The 13,467-nt window shown below is 41.9% G+C and overlaps 1 protein-coding gene across 13 annotated transcripts in view; it reads right to left on the reverse strand.

The window, feature by feature from the left end:
• mef2cb (myocyte enhancer factor 2cb) overlaps window positions 1-13,467 on the reverse strand; it is an 85,574-nt gene that overhangs the window by 20,384 nt on the left and 51,723 nt on the right. The window lies entirely within an intron of this gene.

Here is a 13,467-nt window from a genome sequence, read left to right on the forward strand (position 1 = left end):
CTGCCTTGCAACGATAGGTGCTGTGTTCATTTGCCTCGCAAAGTGGGGAGACAAAGACAGAGCAGGAGAGCAGAAAAGTACAGTAGCTGACAGTTACAGATCTCATCAAAGACACCCCCTCCTCCCACTCTTCTCCATCCTCCCCCCACCCCTTTCCATTCCCTCTCTCCTTCTGGCTTTAATAAAGGGAGATTAGTCTACAGGAGGAATATCATGGGCCTGCTCCTGTCTGTGCAGTCGTTGCTTTGCACCGCGCTCTCCTACTTTCATCTGAAGCTCCATATCAGACAGACGTAATTAAATTTACTTTAGCACACCCTGTATTTGATGCTGATCAAGTGTGTGTATGTATGTGGGAGGGGAAAGAAGGGGAATGAATCTGTGTTTGCGTGTGCAGGCGTGGGTGTGTGAGAGTAGGTGTTCGAGTCAAGCAAAAAAAAAAAAAAAGAAAGAAAGAAAAAGCGACCGAGCAGGAGAAAGGAAAGGAGATGGATGCTAAGATAAGTTAATCTCTGTGAACTTCTTCCTCTCATTTGTTTCTCTCCGCCAGTTCTCACTCACAGAAGCGATACAAGTGCGAGCAACTCCATCACAAGCAGCTGCAGAAATGACAGGAGCGATCTGCCTGCTTAGAAAACAAATAACAATCCAGTTATCTCTTATGTCAGCACAACAAAGGCCTGTTTAGAGTGTGGTTTTAGTGAACTTAGAGGGCCGCTTTTGTGTGTGTGTGAGATAACTGTTTGATTCTTGAAGCGTCTCGTGGCTGAGGCATCTACTGTAAGTGTGTCAACATTTGCTGGCTCTCATAATCCTCCCTCGGCCCCTAGAGTGGAAATCTGGAATTCTGAATTTAAAAGCGTCTCTCATATCTTTTGACAGTCTTCAGGAAATCACACCAAACAAATCAGCTGAGGCGATACAGAAGACCTGCAGTGAATCAGGCCCTCTTGCTCTATTAGAGCACTCTACGCGGAAAGAACAAAAGGGTGACAGAGGTTCAGCACGCTGGATTCTTATTTATAAGAAAAGGCGTCAGATGTAAAAAAGTTTCGATTTCTCCCGCCGAGCTTCCTCCGTGATCTTGGCAATGCATCACATCATGCTGACAAGAGCTGAACCGCCGGCCTTTCCTTGGTTCACATGAGAACACACGCAAGTACCAGTAACTTTTCTTCCCACCAGCACAGATTTCCACCTACTGCCACCAGCGTGGAGAGCACTAGGGATTCGATTCCATTCTTGGAGAAACAGCAGTGTAGCGAAGCGGGAGGACGAGAGCAAAGGCTGGGCCAAAAGTGTCACCCATATGGGGTAACTGAGCTGGCTGTCCTGCAGAGGGTTGGGCAATGGTTGCGCTGGGCGTCGATGGAGTGCAGGCAGCCAGGACAGGAGTATTACATGACTATAAAGCATGTGGCCTAGGCTTAGCTCTCCAGCAGGACTCGACATATTTAGGGTAGGGTTCAAGGATGCTATGTCACCTATCCCAGTTATGCCCACCTGTTCAGTGACATCATATCTGTTGCCAAAGACTGACAAACAGCCCAGCAACCAATAGGATCATCTGTAGCCATAAATGGACCTTCCACTCTTGTAGCCCACTTTTGCCATCCTATGCTTTTTAATGTTGTATTATAACTTGTTCATATGCTTTATTTATTTATTTATTTATATTTTTTATGTGAAGGAGATATCAATTCTTGCTCGGGGGTAAGAGTTACTCATCAATTTGTCAAGGCAACAAACAAAAATAACTTATTAGGTATAAATGTATGGTCGAACAACCTCTCACTAAAATGGAGTCCTAAAGGAATGTTGGCCAGTTTTAGATTCTATAAGTATATTTTATGATAACCATTTTATGATACTATAGTTGCATAGTATCAAAGTATTTACCCACTTTCTTTTTATTCCAAACAGAAATGCAGCAATAGTTCAAATTGCTGCTAAAACAATACAAAGACAGTATTCTTAGAATTACAATAGTTGAGAAAATCACTAACAATTGGACATTTTTTCTTTGATTTCCTCTGTTTCGTAATTGACTGGTTAAATAATGACAAATCAATTTTTTGTTTTTTCCTCCGGTCTGAACACCAGCACAGATTTCCACCCACTCCCAGTTTTTAAACACTTGAAAACTGGGAACTTCCAACCAAAAGAAAACTCTTGGATGGACTATCCTGTAAAGCAAAGACAGGAAGTAAACCAATGAGAGAGGCAACATGTTGAATTGTGTGCTGCTTCGTCTACTCCTCATACTCGGCAGCATCTTGTAGAAGAACATCTTGGTTAGAACACCATGATAAAAGTAGAAACCCCAGGTCTGTAAATATTTGGCATTCTGCCACTGTATGTCTTTTGTTGCCAACATGCTGAGGGGGGTGTTTCTGCTTTTGGTTAGTGATAGTTTTTGGTAATGCCACTCCCAGTGAGCAGATACTGTAACTGCAACTGTAAAAATATTTTGATCCACTTTCAAAAGTGCAGTGCAAAAGTGAACCAAGTCGAAGAGAAGAGGGACATTTCTGGGAAGTCCCCAGTACTATCCTGGGAACTTATTGTTTTTCAAAAACATTTGTATCACTAAGTTTTCCTCCTAACTGCCCTTTTTTCACACCTTCTCTGCTACGTTCTCAAAAGGACAGAACAATAAGACCAAATTTGACCAATGTGTGAAATGAGAAGTAAGTGACTAAGAAGTGAGTAGGAGAGGATGACGACTTCAGACACCAAACAAAAACCACAGACTGTGTCTAAGAATACACTGATCAGACACATTGCTGTGTATAACATGGACAAAGTCCAGTAAATGTGCAAGATAGGGGACCGGAAATGAGGGTGACATGGTTAAAAAAAAATGGCAGAAAAGCTGTTTCTTCTTGCTTCGCTCAGTGTCTTTCTCTATGGCCCCTTTGGAGGCTTGCTCCTAATTAAACTCCTTCTTCATGACGCTCCCTTATGACTCCACTCACAGGGCTTGTGTGAAGCAGGCACAGCATAGACAAGGTGTCCTACATACTTGAGACGCAGTGTCTCAGTGGTATCCCGTAGCTTTGCACCTTCAGCCAAGCTGGCCTAGACTGTGGTGGTAGAAGAGAAACTATCGGATTGAGAAAACTGAGTGAGGCGACCAGAGCTAGAGGGAATCAGAAGCATGCTTGTTTAGTAAATACACATATTCACACCGTCACGTGCTTAGATTTCTGTAATGTTTTAATAACAGCAAGAAGAGCTAAATTTCATAGTTTGGGTTGTGGGTGCCAACTTAGTGTCGCTCTCAAGCAAAACAGCGGAGGGTATTTGGGTGTGAATTCTGAGTGGCCCCAGGGGGTCTGCTAGGGACAGATGACGCCTGCCCAGAGCTCCCGCCATACCAGGATCCGTCTGCTCGGCAGTCTGCCACCCTGCTCACCCTCTCTGTCCCTCTATCCGTCTTTCTGCCCCCATGTCTCAGTCTCAGTCTGCTCCTCAGTCTGTCTTGGTCTCGCCTTCGCTGTCCTGCTCCTCATATTTTCTGCACTTCAACTATTAATTGAACAGAGTCAAAACACTGATGGCTTGATGAGTACGTCTTTATTTCTGATCTCCTCTGGCTAGTTGGTGGGTTGTGTTTGGAAAGAGCTCCAGTACTGACCATTTTCCCTCTGCAGTTATCTTGGCAGTGGCTGAAGGGTCTGACATGTCCAATATTGTGTTTATGGCTATTGGTGACAGTCAGGCCAGTGAATGGTTTTCAATGTCCTCAACCCATTGACTGACAGCACCAGTGCAAAAACATGTAAGAAAAACAACCCATTGATAGAAACTCTTTTCACATGTGGTAAATGGTAACATTGTTCCTGGAGACACTTTTGAAACAAAACCAAGACAGAGGATAATAACTAATTACCCATGTAATGGAGTTGTTAAAAGGTTTAATGGCAGGTTCAATTTAAAAGCATTAAACCAAATGTTCACAGAACAGATGTAAGAAAGACAACAATGGCTCTGTCTATAGTTGGTTGTGGTTCTATTAGCCAATCACCAATGCTTGAAATTCATCCTTATTAAGGTTGAGTTGGGAAGCTGTTGTTTTGAGAAATACAGTAAATGATTCTTTAGAAAATGTGTGATGACCTAGAGGTATTTAAATAAACATATACACTGTATAAACGTATCTGTAACATGAACAATGTAATCATGTTGTTAATCAATTAACAACTTACTCTCTTTTGAAACAGTGAAATTCAAGCAGTAACAAAGAGGTAATGAAGACCTTCAGAATAAAAAGAACATATACTTATTTTCTTTACAACTAAAAACATAGGGAGTGTATAATAAATTTCAGGTAAAATATATCACCAACCCAAGATTAAATTTTGATTAAAATCAAGGGAAAAGTTTTGAAAGGCCACAAGGAGCATGCTTTATTTAACCATCTGACAAACTTCATTGAGTAAGAGCATGCTGGTAAGGTGTAATGTGGTTTAATGTTTGTAAGGTTGAGGCAAGTAAGAGAAACACTGTCTCTTCCCATTACAAATGCAATGGAGGTAAGTCTGAAGTGGAAAAGTTGTGGATTAAGAGCTTCCAGCACCGGCGTACCATAAGCACAATCAGGGTGGCCTTACCGTCAGCAGGGAAGAAGTAATAATATGTTTGAGATGTGCTTTTATTCCCTACATTTCTATTTCATTTTGGGCCTGTTTGGTCTTATTCTTACTTGCTCTATTTTTCTCTCTCTCTCTCTCTTTCTCTCGCTGTCTCACACTCTTTCTCTCTCTGGCTCACTCTTTCGGTTCTGTGCTTTTCAAAGCAAAGGGAACATCAGAGGAATCAGGCTGGCTTAGTTTATTGGAAGCAGATGGCAGACCAAAGGGAAGAGGGCCACAGTTTCATGAAGCGTAGTTTGAACATGCCAGGACCATGTCGAGGGGCATGCCCATGGATGGCGGCGGCATGGTGTGTGTATTTGCATGAGCGATTTCGGGCTAGATAGCTGATTTAGTAGGTTACCAGTCTGAGAAGTGGGACCCCTAATCACAGTGTGTCCCTGTGTATGTTTTTTTTATTATTCATCAGTGCACCCAGTAGTCACTGGTTAAGGTCACTATTGGTTTAGCTACTTTTGAGAAATTCTGTGCCTTTTAAAGTTCCTATTCATTTTGTCTTGCCGTATTTTAATCAGAAATTAAAATTTTCTATTATTTTCTGAGTTTTTTCATGCTTGAGCAAAGGTATGATATTTCTAGTAATTAACAACTGAGTGTACTTTCTTTCTGTCTGTAGAGAGGACTCTTAGAATGTCCTAAAAATGCAGTGAAGAAAGTAATTAATAAAATGTTTGTAGAGGTGAGGGAAGTGAACGGTTATTCACATTTCCTCAAACTATGTCTATGCTAAAACTGCTACTGAGATGAGCACACGCAAACACACGCAACTTTATCTAGCCAGTACACAGCAGAATACCAGATGGTGCAGTTTTTCCCATATGGAAGACACACACACTTAGCACATGTCAGAATCCAACACTGTTTGCTGCTGCAGCATCCCAGCTTCAGGAACAAAGTGGTCATTCAGACTTGTCACTACACTGTATAATTAGCCAGATAGACATTATGACACACAATGCCAGCTCAGTGGAACTGCATAAAGAGGGCACTTGTGTGTTCACCCTTAGCCTGGCCATCTTTCATCCCCATCTACACTCCAGCTGTAAAATACTTCTCTATTCAATTGAGAACGAATCTATATGAGCTTCTGATGAGAAGCAGAAAATCGATCAGCCAAGGGTAAAACTGTGTGTTTTCCTCTCAAGTGTAGATTTACATACTTTGTATAAGTAGTAATGGGATATGAGCAGTTTATGTCATGGATGCTACTCCAGATGTGACACAATCATACCAATGCAGCTCTAAATTACAGACTCAAAAGTGATATGTAGTGACAGTGCAGCCTAGTAACTCCAGCTGTCTTCGGAAGAAGATCTCAAGTCACGTTCGAGCTGCTCTTTGTTCCTACTTTGTGGTCCCCTCCAGCATCACTAATCTTCACTTAGCGTCTTTTGTCTCTCCGTCTCTTATCGCGTGGCAACATAGCAGGAAAAGGGAGCTGGAGGGGGGCCTCGAGTAACAATAACCGGCCTGCTGACCTCTATACCGTGACCTTGAGTTTCCACACTCAAGTGGGGTGGGAAAATGGGAAGGGGTGGGAGGGTACTCCAGGCAGGGCAGGGAATGCCATCTTTAAAAATAGATCTTCATTATTCTAAAAAGTTTTTTCCATAAATAGTTTCAAAGCGCAGGGCATCATTTCATCTTAATGACTGGCGTGAATTGTTTTAGGCTGTGCAGTGGAAAAGACTTGCCTTTCTGGCAGCGTGGCCTCAGAAGTGGCCTGCCTTTTGCACTGCTGCCTCACCACAGGGACCACATATTGGCACATTTCAAACAGTCTATTTTTAAAACCTCCTTTTTGTTGTTGTGTGAGTACCTCAGACTTCCGCTTTGGTATTGACCCTAAAAAACACCTCTCACGGAGATCCAAGTGGTATAATTTCTTGACTGAAGTTCTGCTTTTCTGGTCAGCGGGCATCTGATGTGGAAAAAACTGCTGAGCCTGTAGGTCGTACATATTATCTAACATCTTGTTTAACTTTTTTGAAGTCAGAAAAAGCGTACAGGCAATAAAACAGGAACCCAGTAAACATCTGATGCCGAGACCTCCGTTTTTGTCACTTTTATCTTAACAAATGCTTGAACATACTGACGAAGTTGAAATAACATTCTACAAATGAATCTTCTCTGTAACAAGAAGACTTTGGAAAATAACCAGTCAGGGACAGTCGGTTTGGTGAAGTAAGGGAGAGAGAGACCGCGAGAGGGAGAGAGAGGGCAACATTGGAGACAAATAATAGACTTATTTATTCAGGGGATCAAATGTTTCAAGGCACCGCGAGGTCTCACACCAAGGGCCTTCTGGATGCGGTCGCCGAGGGGCAAATCTTCTCTGTTGATCTTTGAAAAGTGAAGGGGGGGGAGAGAGGGAGAAAGATGCTGAGACAGAGGGCTGGATGAATACCCTCACACTTTGCTTACTCACTCCTCTGCCTAAACACCCCCAACCTACCCAGCCTAAAACACAAGGAGGGGGCACTTAAAAAGAAAGAGAGAGAGAGAGCAACAGAGAGAGAGAGGGAGAGAATGAAAGCAACCCAAGTTCTATTCTTCTATCCCTTCCTGACAAAACACAGACAGCTATATTTAGCTTCATCACATTCTATTTTTAGACCGCTTCCACTTTTTTAATGGTTATTAGAAGGAGAATACTTCAAATAAAGTGGCGCTGTTCTGGGGGTGGTAAGTTTTGTGGTCATATCAATTTGTGTTGTCAGTTCTGTGACTGTGAAGCATGCATATAGCAAAGCAACTAAATCTCCATTTAAAGAATCTATTTAAAAGTTGAAATGAGGTGGAACAGAGAGGGCTGTACAACTCAATACCTCCACATTGTGTCCTCAAAAGTGAAATCTCATAACATTTAGTTTGTTGTGTATTTTCGCTTTGGGGTAACTTGGATAAATGTCAGTACCTAGGAGAGACTTGAAAAAGTATTTGTGCAACTTGATCTTCCTCACATTTTGTCATGTTCCAACGACAAACACTTCTGTTTGCAGAAACTTCAAGAAAGGGTAAGGTGTAATGCAATATTACAGATATCAATTTCCCATTTAAAAAATGAAGTATGGAACAATTGCAACTCCCCCCACCAATTGCAAGCCTGACACAGAACTTGATATGTTATGTTTACAGATGCTCTCCATTCAGCCTTATTAACTCTTGAGTTATTTTGCACAAGTGAATGGAAAATGTCACTCTTTAGATGTGCGTGGTACTGATGCACATACTTAAAGCAAAAGGTGGTTTAACAAACGACTGACTCAGGATGGCTGACTACAAATCCACAATACACATCATTTTTTTTATATTGTAAAAAAGTTTAAGAGCTATTTTCTTAGTTCCAGTGTGTTTAGAATCGTAATGACAATGCATGCAACCTCATACAGCAGTTAGTGACTATCTGCCCCTTTCTTTTAATCACCCTGTGATGCCATGTGCAAAATCTTCCATCCAAATCTTTGTTTTTAGCAAACTGCGATACGCTTAGCTTGCCAATGCCACAAGGTTAATTTACTTAGTTCGTCAAAGCAGCTTCAGCTCTTAATCCTCGTCTCACCAGCAAAAACAACCCGTGTTGTCGATTGCTAGTAAACACTGAGGCACTGTGAATGCCGGGACAACCCCACCCCTCACCTCCACCCCATGTTACGCCACATGTGCTCTATTCTGAAACCGCAGAACGGCTGCACACAAAATTACAGTGGACAACTGAAAAGGACTGAAGATATGATACGACCCCCGCTGTTTCTCTTGGATGCTGACACATGTAAAAGTAATGGAGGATAAATTACATTCAAGTCCAAGTAATTATACAGTCTTTGAGAGCCATGAGAAGCAGCCATTCAGTGTAGCCGATCAACACAGAAAACTCCCCAAGGCTAATGTTCTCCACGCTGTTTAGAAACTAAATAAGCACACAGAATAGCATACACGCTGGAAAATATTTTCACAAGAGTGCGGCAGAACACGAGCACACTGGCAGCTCAGATGAGGAGATCACATGTCGTGTGGACTTGCAGGAATTTTATGGGAAAATAGAGAAAAGGGGACAGAATTAACAAAAAAGACATTTTTGAGGTTACCAAGTCGATCTAAATGAGACTTTGTGCTATTCTGAAAGCGTTAAAAAACCACCGCCTGTTGCAATGTGAACTGAGCTGGTGTAGATGCGCTGTCTCCTAGAAATACCTGGCTTGATGGGCTTTCTCTTTATGTTTCTTCATTTGCACTCCCCCACAGCACCGCCTCCTTCCTCACACTCTTCCCCCTTCTCCGGTGGACTGTCACTGGGATGAAATCACACCTGTGCTTCTCACACGTCTTGGTACACGGGTGAAACATACGCAGGGTGAAACATGGTGAGGGAGCTTTGCTGAATCTCATTAGCCAAGCAGGTAGTCATTAACAGAATGACCTTTGGAAATAATTACCAGCCTTTCTCCCTCCATCCCTCTTTCCCTCCCTCCTTCTCTTCTAGCACTCATCTATCCTTCTGTCCCTTTCCGTTTCCATCCCTTACTCAGTAGTTTCTTCTAAGAGAAAATGTAGACAGAAGAAATGTGGGGGGAGAAAAGCTGAGGTTAGGGTGCGGGAGTCAAATTCGTGCTGCTGCTGTTTAAGATTACAGGGAGATCTGAACTTTCAGATTAGATTAATCTGCTGGGAATGGGATTGGCCAGTGGCCCTCCTCTGGCAGGCAGCTCCATGTGCTGCTCCATGTGATACTTCAGCACTGACACAGGAGTGTGCAGGTTCTGTTGGAGGTCACTCAGCACAAGGTATCCATGTAGCAAACATGCAGCCAAATGCACGATCTCCAACACACTAGGAGGACAATGGCTCACAATGTACAGCTGAATACAACTGATACCAGCATTACATTCATTGAGGTTATTTTTCCCAGCATAGAGGACACATGGCCCCATTTACCACAACAGGAACTAACCCTTTAGTTGCATCATAAACCTGCATTCTTTGTTTCAGCAGTAGGAAAGACAAGCACATTGTGGTGCAGGGATTTGGCAAAGCCCATCAGAGTTGTTGGATTTGGTGGTCTTTCAATCTCTGCATGATCCAGCCAACTCTGCTTTGGTTTGGGCTATTGCAGCTATCATCAGTAGAGGAAACAGAAAGGACTCTTTCAATGTGCTATGGCAATTACTCCCCAACCCCTCCCAAACATCCCCTTTTCCCCCAGAAAAATAAATCACCAATAACGATGGGAAGAGTGATTGTTCTTAAGTGTGAATAGCATAAGACTAAAAAAAGAGAAATGGCCCTTTTATCTCATCTTTTCCAAGTACAGCTCTAATGCTCTTCACATGTCCAGGAAGCCAGTCTGGCAAACAGTGAGTATGGGAAATCTATCTATGTGTATATCTGTTTTATCTGCAGCCAGACTCAGAGTGAGGCGTGGACCTGCCAGCAGGACACACTTGAACCCTCAGCCGAAATCCAGAGATGATGGATCAGTGTCTGTGTTTGCTTTTTTCAAGCTGTGAGAGCAGAGATGAGCTCAGGTGTCTCTTTGAACACTTATCGTTAATTAAGAGGACCTCCCCCCTTGTTTAGCCAAGGCGTGATAGCTGTGCATTGAAACGTTTAGTACAGTCACAAGAGGAGTATCAGGGAGTTAGAATATCATGGTAAAAAAAAAATAATTATGAAACAGAGTTATTAAAATATACATCTCAGTTTGTTTAAAATTGCAGCAAAACCTTTTAAACTGTTCCGAGGAGAATCGGCAATGCCAGAGTTACACCTAAGGTGCTCCTCTCTTTCTCCTAACAACCATATTTTAAAGGGAAGGTATTATGTAAAATCAACATTTCTGAGCTTTGCATCATGTTATAATGTTATTCTCTCATCAAGAACATACCTTAAGCATTGCTTTGATTCTTTCATTTATGCTTGAGAAATCCTTGAATCTCCCATGACATCTATTCTGGGGTGCCTAAGCACTTGATCATACAAAGCGCCACCTATTACACAGAAATAGGTGCAGTTTCCAGCTGAGGGAGGGGCCTTAGAGAGCGCCCCTCTCCCACAACCCCCCCCGCTTAGCTCCTCCAGACTAGTGTCAGTAGCAATTACCAAAGACCTCTTGGAACTGTGCAACTGCTGAGCTTATCATACAAACTACGTCTCAGTCCAACACTCCTAGGAGTGGTTGTAAATGTCATATTGGAAAAGAGTGGTGGAAAGAACAGGAGCTTCTTAAAGAGACACAGGCCAATTTCAAGGCGTCAGACTGCAAAGTCAAATTTCTTTTAAGTTATGTTTGGTATATATACAACATGTTTATGACATCTGAAAGTAACATAGTTACTTGATTGTGCAATAAAGTGGCCCTGTGTCTAGAACATAAACAATAACACCCCTTTAAACTTTGAGAAAACTAAGACATGTAATTTTTTACTGAGTTTGCAAACAGTGTATCATAATATCATGGTAATATGGACTTTTTTGTCTGTTTAAATATGAAAGACACTCCCATCAAAAAGTAATAACCTTTGTGGCGAGAAATATGTCCAATTTTAAAACTCACAACTGTTCTATGGCTAGTTAGTTGTTGTTTGCACATACAGCTATATAAGTGTTCTTCAAGATGAAAATCTTTTCAAAATGAGTCAGCAAGACAGTTCGTCCTGTTTTTTTTTTTTCTTCCATTCTAAACCTGCCATTGCTTTCAAACATATATATGTTGACCCTTAGAACATAGTAATAAAAATACACCCAGAGAAGATGTATGGTCAATAGAAAACTGAACCCAAAAGAAAAAGAATAAAAGGAGGAAGAGAGATCAGCCCTCGAGCCTCTTGTAAACATGCTGTTGCTAGAGAGGCAGTGCAACGTTCTTAGTGCCACTCTCTCAACAACGCTAATTATCAACCAAAGACATGCTAATTACATAGAGCTTTATTGCTAATGTAGCAGGTCTCTATGCCAGCCGCCCACACTGTGAGCTCCGTTCCCCTACCTCTGCATCTCCTCCCACTACAACTTCAGGCACAGCAGTAATACAGGGAGAATGATGCATGCAGTTCAGCAAGAGCTGCTGAAGACAAGAGCTTGTGCAGTTCCACGTAAGAAATAACACATATGCTTAGGAGGGAAAGTCCTGGATCCAGCTCTTCATTTTGTTCTTGAACTCCTCATCATTGTCCGTTCATCTCAACAGGAAGTCTGCTTTGCTCTTTCGTCTCCGCAAACTCAACAAGCCTCCCACGTTTCCACATCTGTGACGTTGCTAAACAGCATCACAAACAGCTTCCAGGGAAAAATCTTGACCCTTGCTCAGACCCTCCCCCCTCCTAACCACAATAAACGTGCTAGTGTCTGCCCTGTGGCCAATCCCTTTAGCTCACCGCAGCTCAGCCTGGAGGCCTCTTCAGATCGATTTCTCCCGCAGTGAGTTGCTCAAAAAGCACACAGTCCTCTGGGGATCAAATTGTAGGTTGTGCTCTGTAGCGCTCTCCCCCACTAGGCTCTTTAGCGTCTTTCCCTTGACACGGCTGTTTACACGTTAGCCATCCGGTGCTCCCTAATGGAGACACAGTTGAGGAAAGAGCTACAAAGAACTCTCGTCACAGGCACTTGCTGAAACATGTGACAGCTCTGTTCATGGGTTCAGCAGGGGCAGCTTTATACACCGACTACACCGGAAGCGAAGAGCTGGGTGCATTAAAAACACTACTGCTCAAATGGACTCTAGCTTTTTAAAAGTATATCCTAAATTGATTAGTGTGATTTATAGAATGCATAAAGCCCTAAGCAGATTAAAATTTCTAAAGAGCTTGCTAGTATGAATTATAGGCAGGTAATAAAGCATGTCCTGCAAAAGCAAATAAATTGTCATGCTTTTCAGTACAGTCCATGATAATGCACCGCATTCATTCCCTTTGTTTTCATCATTGAGGTTAGTCATATGTTGAGTGCTTAATGTAGGAACTGCATCAACACTCTTCACATTTGACTCTACCAAATGGAAATGACTATGAAACAATGCACTACTGAAATCAGTAACCATTTTCGAAGTTTCACTGTATTGCAATATGTTTGTTTATGCTGGCTTGAGACTTTAAACATCACACCGCCTGATCACATGACGAATGGTATTAGCATAAGACCAAACATTTTCAGTGTCAAAGTGCTTTTGTATACATATGTAAACTGATAAATATTTGTATCTGGACTGCTATCTGTAACAGCAAACAACTAGTCTGTCACTTACTAACTGGGCAATAAGCCTAGCAGCAGCTATATGAGAAGAAAAATATGTTCCATGCTTTTTGATCACATAGCCATTTGGATTGAGCCACTGGACCATGTGTGATATTCATTCATTACAAATCACGAATATCTATGTTCCCTTTGATGTGTTCTGTATTTTTTAAGTGATTGTCTTCAAAAAAACAGATTTAGATAATTATGCATGTGCTGCACATGAATTATGAACATAGCATTATGCTGCTATATATTATTAATAAAAAGCAGCCACATAGCTTCCAAAATTCCTCCACCACAAGAGAAAAATCAGGATTCATAACATTAATTTAACAAAAGTCAAAATTTAGCTTGGATAACAAAAATAATAAAACAAAATTGTCCATGTCTGTGACTGTCTTTAACTTTGCATTGAAAAGGTGACTTTATATACCTACTCCATTAGATCGTGGCACTGCAAGGGTAAATTAACAGAAAGGGCAGAGGGCAAAAGGAGATAAACTGTGTGTATTCATTCAGGTCCTTTGCCCACCAGATATGATGGAGCTCCACAAGCAGTTGTTGCATAACAGGTTCA

This window comes from Gambusia affinis, linkage group LG03, assembly GCF_019740435.1.
Source record: "Gambusia affinis linkage group LG03, SWU_Gaff_1.0, whole genome shotgun sequence".
In the NCBI taxonomy this organism is placed as follows: Eukaryota; Metazoa; Chordata; class Actinopteri; order Cyprinodontiformes; family Poeciliidae; genus Gambusia; species Gambusia affinis.